This window comes from Pongo abelii, chromosome 10, assembly GCF_028885655.2.
Source record: "Pongo abelii isolate AG06213 chromosome 10, NHGRI_mPonAbe1-v2.0_pri, whole genome shotgun sequence".
Lineage (NCBI taxonomy): Eukaryota > Metazoa > Chordata > Mammalia > Primates > Hominidae > Pongo > Pongo abelii.
The window spans coordinates 109,137,932-109,147,984 of NC_071995.2; positions in this window are offsets into that span (position 1 = coordinate 109,137,932).

Here is a 10,053-nt window from a genome sequence, read left to right on the forward strand (position 1 = left end):
CTTCCAACATCCATCAACTAACGTGAGTATTTTCTTCCCTGGGATTTGGGTGCTTTAGCCTAAAGGTGACTGCCACCAAGTGAGATAACTGTATGTCACTAACTTATAAGCCTCCTCCATGGCAGACGCTACTGTGCTCCCTGATGCCCTGTGAGCACCGGGGTTGCCTGTGGCGCCTGCCATGTGACTCGGGCGCGGCATCAGCTGGCTGGAGGTGTGGCTTTCATAGACCTCCACAGGCTGCCTAGGACAAGATGACCAGGAGGGCGCAAGCCAGACAAAAGCCAGAGTGGGGAGAGAGGCATTTCAGCCAGACCAACAGGCTGAAGGAGCTGTGCAGACTGTATTGCTAAAATGAGGGTTCGCAGCTGCCAGGAGTCATCCCAGAACATTACTACTTATTCATTAAAAAGCTAAAAACTAGTGAAAGCAAGTAACTGAACCAGTGAACTTTGGGTATCGATAGGTTCATCTTAAATAGGCCACTTCCCCACTCCCCCACACCCCTTGCTTGGTCTTGTCCTTTGTGGCTAAGACTTATCTCTGCAGGGGATGTTAAAGCACAGTTGGTAGGACATGGCTCTGCACAGCCCAAAAAACCAGCTTACTCCTTAGCCAGGGTGTGAGGCCTCGACTATATTCTTGAAAATGTACTTAGGCTCTGGTTACTGGGATGGCCAGTAGATGTAATGCAGATGATTGGAGTTTGGGGAGGGTTAGGAGGCATCAAGCAGGACAAGGTGCTGCTGAGTTCAGAGGGCCACGTTCAAGGGATGGAAGTGGAACCTGGAGACCGACTCTTAAAAGCACAGTCCGTGGTTGGGCGTGGTGGCTCATGCCTGTAAGTCTCAGCCCTTTGGAGGCCACAGCAGAAGGACTGCTTGAGCCCAGGTACTCAAGCCAGCCTGGGCAACAGAGTGAGGCCCTGTCAAAAAAATCAGCCTTACTGTGAATCCTCCAAGGCTGCTTGCAGGCAGCTGTGGCTCTCGGGAAGGGAGGCTGCTTTGCCCAGCAGGGAACATTTGGGGCAGGGGGTAAATTTTGCCAGTTTGAGCATCATGAGGTGTAACAAGAAATGGGTTGAATGGGCCAAATGCAAGGAGTGCATCTCTGGGCTGCCAACTGACTTGAGTGCTGCCCTGTTGCTATTCCGTGCAAACAAAACTCACAGCTTTTCCTGACTCAGTTCCTTGACTTAGTGGCCTTTACAAAAAAAGTTGAGTAGTGTGTGGCCTGTTGTCACACAGCCCCTGGTTAGCTTCATGGTTTCTCAGCTTCAGACCCCTCCAGCCCACAGAGGAGCCCACGGAGGGATCCACTTCCGTTGGTCCAGACAGCTGGGAGCGGGTTAGGCCCACTGCTGCTTTGAGCAGGGCCACTTGGTCCATTTCACTGAAGGCTTTGCCGGGTGAAAACATTTCAGCATCTCCTCCTCAGTTAGGTCAACCCATAAAGACCAGGTCCAGCACCGTGGTCTCGGCACATCCCTGGCCTCAGGCCCTCACCTAACAGTGAGGCAGCAGCTGCCCAGCCCCGCAGTGTGCCTGCTGTCAGGTGGCTCTTCCCTGAAACTTATTTCCACGTTCTTTCCTGATGGGCAGGTGGCTGAAGGCCCAGCCATCAGTGTCACTTGTTGCCACCCTGTGCCTCCCTTGGCCTCTCTGAGCTTTGCCCAGACGACCAACAATCATACATACCCTAACTGGGACACCACTCTGTAGAAAGCAGATGATCCATTCTGGAGGAAGCTGTCCCTTGAGCTCAGTGAGCTCCCAGGCAAGCAGGGCATCTGGCCGACTTCCCTCACAACAGCTGCTCCCACATCCCCTCGGACTGGACCTTCAACCCTGACTGAGGCGGGCAAACCTAGGAAGACCTGAGACCACAAGCATTAGCTCAGTGTCTATCAAGCATCTAGCCACTGTCCAGGGCCAGAGCATACCACATATGCAGTGCCTGTGAGCAGAGGCAGCAGTTGCTCTGTGACTGTAACCACCAAATTGTCCAAACACCCCCTGCAGTTAGCGAGAAGGGTAGGCTTCACCCTCCTTTACTGAGGAGAATGATGCGGAGGAGTTTCCCCTCCAGGGCTGGGCTAGGCAAGGCAGGCCAGCAGCAAGAAGCCGGGTGCCCACAGGGCAGGGACAGGAAGGCTGTGCTGCTTACTGGCTGCTCACTTCTCCATCAACCTCACCCTCTGCACCACTAACCAAGACCTTGTCCTCTTGCCTGTCTCGCTGCTTTCACAGCTGCAATGATTGTGTCTGCCTCGTGGGGTTTTCCTCCAGAGCCTTCATTCTGTAGCCAGACAACACGAGGAGTCTGTGTCACTGAGCCAGTGCTTCTAGATGCTACCCTGTGTGGGCGGCACCTCAGGGACAGTAAATCAGAAATGCTGGTCTTGAAACCTTGAAAAGATCAAGCTGAATGTTCCTTTTCATCTGTCGCTGTTGATCTTCATCTATTTAAATGGGTATTCTAACGTTTCCTCTCTGTATTTCATGAAGCTGATTTCCTCTCTCCTTCCTTTTCAGCAATACTGGAGTAACCGCTTCCTAAAGCATTTTGCAGAAATGTAAGGGTGTTCGGTTGCGTGCATGTGCGTTTTTAGCAACACATCTACCAACCCTCTGCATGATTGATGTTGGGGAAAAAGAAAAGTAAAAAAGTTCCCAACTCTATGTGTTATGTGGAGGAAATGTGTATTACCAATGGGGTTGTTAGCTTTTAAATCAAAATAATGATTACAGATGTACAATTTAGCTTAATCAGAAAGCCTCTCCAGAGAAGTTTGGTTTCTTTGCTGCAAGAGGAATGAGGCTCTGTAACCTTATCTAAGAACTTGGAAGCCGTCAGCCAAGTCGCCGCATTTCTCTGCAAAATGTCATAGCTTATATAAATGTACAGTATTCAATTGTAATGCATGCCTTCAGTTCTAAGTAGCCAGATTCCTCTCCAGTGACATTGGAACATGCTACTTTTTAATTGGCCCTGTACAGTTTGCTTATTTATAAATTCATTAAAAACACTACAGGTGTTGAATGGTTAAAATGTAGGCCTCCAGTTCATTTTCAGTTATTTTCTGAGTGTGCAGACAGCTATTTCGCACTGTATTAAATGTAACTTATTTAATGAAATCAGAAGCAGTAGACAGATGTTGGTGCAATACAAATATTGTGATGCATTTATCTTAATAAAACGCTAAATGTCAATTTATCACTGTGCATGTTTGACTTTAGACTGTAAATAGAGATCAGTTTGTTTCTTTCTGTGCTGGTAACAATGAGCGTCGCACAGACATGGTTTCAGGTAAATAAATCTATTCTATGATAAATTCTCAGTGTGGTGGTGACTGTTCTCCTGTGGGAGGGGGACTGATGGGCACGAAGGGCCTCCATTCCGCACCCAGGCCTGCCCCTCTACGGGGAAGCAGGGGAGGCTCAGTCTGGGCAGGGTGGCCGTGTGACTAGAGGGGACAGCAACCTCTTGGACTCGACTTCACAGTAGACAGGCTGACTGGTAGCAGGTCCGCCCATGTGAAGGCCACCCTGGCTCCCTACCCTTTAAGGATGGGGAAGTTGAGTGTGTGTTACCAGTAGGTTATTAAACACACAAGGCCTCACTCGTCGGTGTGGTGAAGAAAGCCAAGACTCTGTGCTCTCCATTGTTAGCAGCCTGGAAAGATCTGGAGACTAGCAATGGAGAGATGCTTCTTAGGCTGTTCAGATCCAAAACTTCCACATTACCCGTTGTTGATAGGTATGGGATGGAGAGGTGAACAGAACTGAAGCAGCTGTTGGAATTCATTTGCTGGTTACTTTAGTGCTTATTTGGCAGTGATGGGTTGGGGATTGGACTTTTGGTTTTGCACATTCCCTAAGATGATTCTTTATCACTTTAAAAAATACCAGGATACAAGGATAGCTGGATGGTTCTATAAATCTAATTTTTAAAACTATCAGTTCTGGTTAGGCACGGTGGCTCACGCCTGCAATCCCAGCACTTTGGGAGGCCAAGGCAGGCAAATCACGAGGTCAGGAGATCGAGACCATCCTGGTCTCTACTAAAAATACATCTCTACTGAATACATCTCTACTAAAAATACAAAAAATTAGCCGGGCGCGGTGGTGGGCACCTACAGTCCCAGCTACTCGGGAGGCTGAGGCAGGAGAATGGCATGAACCCGGGCCTCAGGCGGAGCTTGCAGTGAGCCGAGATTGCACCACTGCACTCCAGCCTGGGTGACAGAGTGAGACTCCGTCTCAAAAAAAAAAAAAAAAAAAAAAAATTAGCTGGGCATGGTGGCGGCGGGTGCCTGTAGTCCCTGCTACTCGGGAGGCTGAGGCAGGAGAATGAATGGCGTGAACCTGGGAGGCAGAGCTTGCAGTGAGCCGAGATCGTGCCACTGCATTCCAGCCTGGGCGACACAGCGAGACTCTACTGATCAGTTCTGCTGGTAGAGGAAAAAAACATTTGATAAAATTTAACATCCATTTTCTAAAAAGTATCCCTATGTACCATTTATTATTATAATGAGAAACCAAAAGTGTTAACGCTTTAGAGCTGCATTCCAAGTCCACTCTTGCCCACTACCAAACACTGTTCTAAAATTGCTAGTCAGTACAATCGGGCACGAGAAGGAAAAAATGCCTTGGAATGAACAAAAAGCAACCAGGGGTCATATTGGGTCAATGTTCCTAGATAGGAACTATCTTGTTCCTAGTTACAAATGTTTAATGATTCAGGGAAAATTGACAGCTGAATGCGAGTGACATATAATTCATACTGATATATGAGAATACCAGTGGTGGCCTTAGGCCGATCCTAACAAACATCAGGCAAACAAAAACCAAGGAAGCACACCAAACCTCTGAAAGCTATGGTAATTCAGTGCATCACTTGAGAAGGGTGGTATTTCAACTTAGTAGGTAAAAGTTGGATTATTATGTGGGTGGTCATCTTGAGAAAAATAAAGCTGTATCCCTTACACCCAATAAATTGCAAATGGATCAAAATACTTGGAAAATGCAACTACACCCCCAAAAGAAACATGGTTAAATGGTATAAATGAGAGAAAACAAATAGCTCATGTGAAAAGATGCTCAACTCCACTGGCAAATTAAAATCATGAGGTAACATCTCGAGAAGTGGGTCTTCTGATGCCAAGGATGGAGCAGCTTGCGAGGATGCACTCTAGGGAATGACCAAAATCACTCAGCCTAGAGGTGCTCTCAACACCCTCACCCCCACCCCCGCCCCAAGCAGGTCCACTCCTAGATACTCCTAGAGAATCTCACACATGGGGAAGAGCCACAGCAGAGTTTTTGGAGAAAAATGAAACCACCAGCAGGAAAATGGATGAGTACATTCAGGCATATTCAGATGATATTCCGCTATGAAATAAGCTAGAACTACGGTATCAGCCTAAATAAATCCTGAACAGTGAAGCCAAGTACAGCAACATATCAATATGCACAATACCTCCTCATATCCTCTAAACATGGCCCACGGGCCAGGCTGGCTGAGGAGAGAAAGTGTGTACACCAGAGTGTACATCAACGTGGACTAGTACCAAACAGACCGGTAACGAGTTTGTGGACATCAGCCAGAGGCTGTGAAAGCCCAAATCGATAGTGGTTAATTCAGCGAGGGAGAGGGGCTGAGACAAGGAAAGGCAGGTAGAGCTTTACCTATCAGTAAGGAAAGTGTAGGCGGAGGTGTTCATTATGCCTGTTTGCGTGTCAGATTTTCATTTTTGGGGAGGGTGGGAAGTGACAGAGTGTCCCAGGCTGGGGTGCAATGGTGCCATCATGGCTCGCTGCAGCCTCAACCTCCTGGGCTCAAGCGATCCTCCTGCCTCAGCCTCTTGAGTAGCTAAGATTGTAAGTGCACACTACCACACCTGGCAAATTTTATAATTTTTGGTAGAAATGGGATCTTGCTACTTGCCCAGGCTGGTCTTGAACTCCTGGCCTCTAGTGACCCTCCCATGTCAGCTCCCCTAGTCACTGGGATTACAAGCATAAGCTACCACACACAGCCAGCTCTCAGATTTTTAAACATCTATATCCTTTGATCAAGAACTTCACTTTCCTAAAATCCTCGCATATGTTCAAAAAGTATAATCCCTACTGCACTCTTGTAGCAGAAGACTGGAAATAAGCTGATGTTCATCAAGAGTCAAGAACTGAATAAGGTAGAGAGCATTCAAACCATGGAATACTGCGCAGCCTTTGAAAAAGACAAGGTACACGTGTGTACGAGCAAGGAATGATGTCTGATATACGTTGTCTGCCCAGGGAAATACTCAATTACAGAGCAGTTTGTATTATAATCTACCATTTTTTAAAAACAGAAGGAAGTTAACAGTTTCTAGTAATGACAGTTGCTGAGAATAACAAAATGCTGCATATAGATGGCAGATGGTGGAAGCCAGGTCTCTCTGCTGGAGTGGGAGGAAACAGAGGAAGCAAGGGGAGAAGCTAAGATAAGCAAGGGGAGGAGGCTAGAATAATCCATGTGGTAATGAATTAGAGCTGGAGATATCAGGATGAAGTCATGTTTAGCTTCATATGTACGGATGGTTTCATACAGAAATACTGATAGTGGTGAGGCACAGTGACTCACGCCTATAATCTCAGCACTTCAGGAGGCTTAGGCAGGAGGATGAGGAGCCCAGCAGTTTGAGACCAGCCTGGGCAACACAGTGAGACCCCACATCTACAAAAAATTTTAAAAATTAGCCAGGCATGGTGGTGCATGCCTGTGGTCCCAGCTACTCTGGAAGTTGAGGCAGGAGGATCACCTGAACCCAGGAGGACAAGGCTGTAGTGAAACCAAGATCACACCACTGCACCCCAGCCTGCATGATGCAGTGAGAGCCTGTTTCAAGAAAAGGAAAAAAGAAAAACTGCTGACTGTGATGTGTATATACACAGGTCACTACACACATGCATTTCCTTGTACTGTCAGCTCAGAAGGCAATGAACACACTTGGCTCCCAGTGTTAGGTTTCTAATGCCATTCTCTAATAAAAAAGGGCTCCTTGGAGAAATGGCTGACTCTAGAGATGGGACAGAAAACGTACAGTACGTGCCTGAAGAATACCAAAGCACCAGAAAGGAAGGGCTCAAAAACAGCAATCAAAGATGTGGTTATGTGAAAGGAACACAGGAGCCAACTGAAAAAGCCACAACAGCCAAAGCCGAAGAATGTGAGCAACAAAATAAAGCAGTATTGGACTAGAATCCAAAGTATAAATATCCACGAGTCCATCCTGACATAAACAAATAAATAAATGGGGGTGACTACAAATCTTCCATGCAGAATTCCAAGTAATTTACATGGACACGCCTCAGGAGGTGGAGCCTCGCCTCCTCTGTGGGCTGTGCCATGTTCCAAAGAGTACATACAGTGGGGATGGGAAAGTGCCCGTCACTGTGGAGACCTGACATGCTACCTCAGCCAGGGGGTGTCATCTTGAAAGCATGGGCCCTCGATCTGAAGTGATGAAAATGGCATTTTACCTTTGTGGTCTTCCTCTCAAAATATACAACCTCAGTCTAATCATCAGAAAACACCTGACCAATCCCCAAACGAAAAATCCCTGACTGGTATTCCTCAAAACTGTTGAGGTCATCAAACCAGAAAGTGAGAAAAGTATAATCATTCAGAATGTAAAAACGAATGGGGCCAGGTGCAGTGGCTCACGCCTGTAATCCCAGCACTTTGGGAGGCCAAGGTAGTTGGATCACTTGAGGTCAGGAGTTCAAGACCAGCCTGATCAACATGGTGAAACCCCATCTCTACTAAAAATACAAAAAAATTACCTGGGCCTGATGGTACATGCCTGTAATCCCAGCTACTCAGGAGGCTGAGGCAGGAGAATCGCTTGAACCCGGGAGACGGAGGTTGCAGTGAGCCGAGATCAAGCCACTGCATTCTCGGCTGGGCAAGAGAGAGAGACTCTGTCTCAAAAAAAAAAAAAGGCCGGGCACAGTGGCTCACGCCTGTAATCCCAGCACTGGGAGGCCAAGGCAGGCGGATCACGAGGTCAGGAGATTGAGATCATCCTGGCTAACATGGTGAAACCCCGTTTCTACTAAAAATTAAAAAAAAAAAAAAAAAAAAAAAAAAATTAGCCGGGCATGGTGGCGGGCGCCTGTAGTCCCAGCTACTCGGGAGGCTGAGGCAGAAGAATGGCGTGAACCCGGGAGGTGGGGCTTGCAGTGAGCCGAGATTGCACCACTGCACCCCAGCCTGGGCGACAGAGGGAGACTCCGTCTCACCAAAAAAAAAGAAAAAAAAAAAAGGTTGGCCAGCCTGGGCAATATAATGAGACCTCAAATCAGCAAAAAAATTAAAAATTGGCCAGGCAAGGTGGCTCATGACTGTAATCCCACCACTTTGGGAAGCTGAGGAGGGTGGATCACGAGGTCAGCAGTTCAAGACCAGCCTGGCCAAGATGGGGAGACCCCATGTTTACTAAAAATACAAAAAAAAAAAAAATAGCCAGGTGAAATGGCAGGCACCTGTAAACCCAGCTACTTGGGAGGCTGAGGCAGGAGAATTGTTTGAACCCGGGGGGCGGAGGTTGCAGTAAGCCGAGATCGCGCCATTGCACTCCAGTCTGGTTGGGCGATTGAAACTCCATCTCAAAAAAATAAATACATAAAAACTAAAAATTATCCTGGCATAGTAGCACATGCCTGTAGTCCCAGCTACTGAGGGGCCCAAGGCAGGAGGATCACGTGAGCACAGGAGTTTGAGGTTACAGTGAGCTGATTGCACAACTGGACTCTAGCCTGAACAGAGCAAGACCCTGTCTGTCTCAAAAAAAAACAAAAACAAAAACGAAACAACTTCATGGTTGGATGTGGCATCAAAATTGACACAGCAAAATAATGAATGAGGCTGGGTGCGGTGGCTCACGCCTGTAATCCCAGTACTTTGGGAGGCCAAGGCAGGCGGATCACCTGAGGTCGGGAGTTTGAGACCAGCCTGACCAACATGGAGAAACCCTGTCTCTACTAAAAATACAAAATTAGCCCAGCATGGTGGCAGTAGCCTATAATCCTAGCTACTTGGGAGGCTGAGGCAGAAGAATCACTTGAACCCAGGAAGTGGAGGTTGCAGTGAGACGAGATCGTGCTATTGCACTCCAGCCTGAGCAACAAGAGCGAAACTGTCTCAAAAAATAATGATGAAACGGTCAACAAGAATAAATTAATTAGAATGCAGCAGAAGGTGAGGGTGGGGAGAAAAGGCTAGAAAACATGCAAGAAAGGTAAGATACCTAGAAGACAGACTGAGAAAAGTGACAAAGTCAAATATACATTTCACTACCTTCAAAAGAGGGCCAGGCACAGTGGCTCACGCCTGTAATCTCAGCACTTTGTGAGACTGAAGCTGGAGGATCACTTGAGCCCAGGAGTATGGAACAGTCCTGGCTACTTGGGAAGCTGAGGCAGGAAGATCGCTTGAGGCCAGAAGGTGGAAGCTGCAGTGGCCTGAGCATACCACTGCACTCCAGCCTGGACCACAGGCACATGCTGTCACATCTGGCTAATTAAAAAAATTTTTTTTACTGGGTGTGGTGGCACATGCCTGTGCAGCTACTCGGGAGGCTGAGGTGGGAGGATCGCTTAAGTCCAGGATACAGGATAACTAAAAAGAAATCCAGGCTGGGTACGGTGGTTCACACATGTAATCTCAGCACTTTGGGAGGCCAAGGTGGGAGGGCTGCTTGAGCCCAGTACTTCGAAACCAACCTGGGAAACAGAGCAAAAACCCATCTCTACCGAAAAAAACAAAAACAAAAATTAGGTGGGCATGGTAGTACATTCCTATATTCCGCATTCCCAGCTACTTTGGAGGCTGAGGCAGGAGGATGTCTTGAGTCTGGGAGGCGGAGGTTGCAGTGAGCTGAGATTGCACCACTGCACTTCCCAGCCTGAGTGACAGAGCCAGATCCTATATCAAAAAACAAAAACAAAAACAAAAAAAAACAAGAGAGAGAGAGAAGTCAATCATTCCAGCCCTAGTAATAAACTG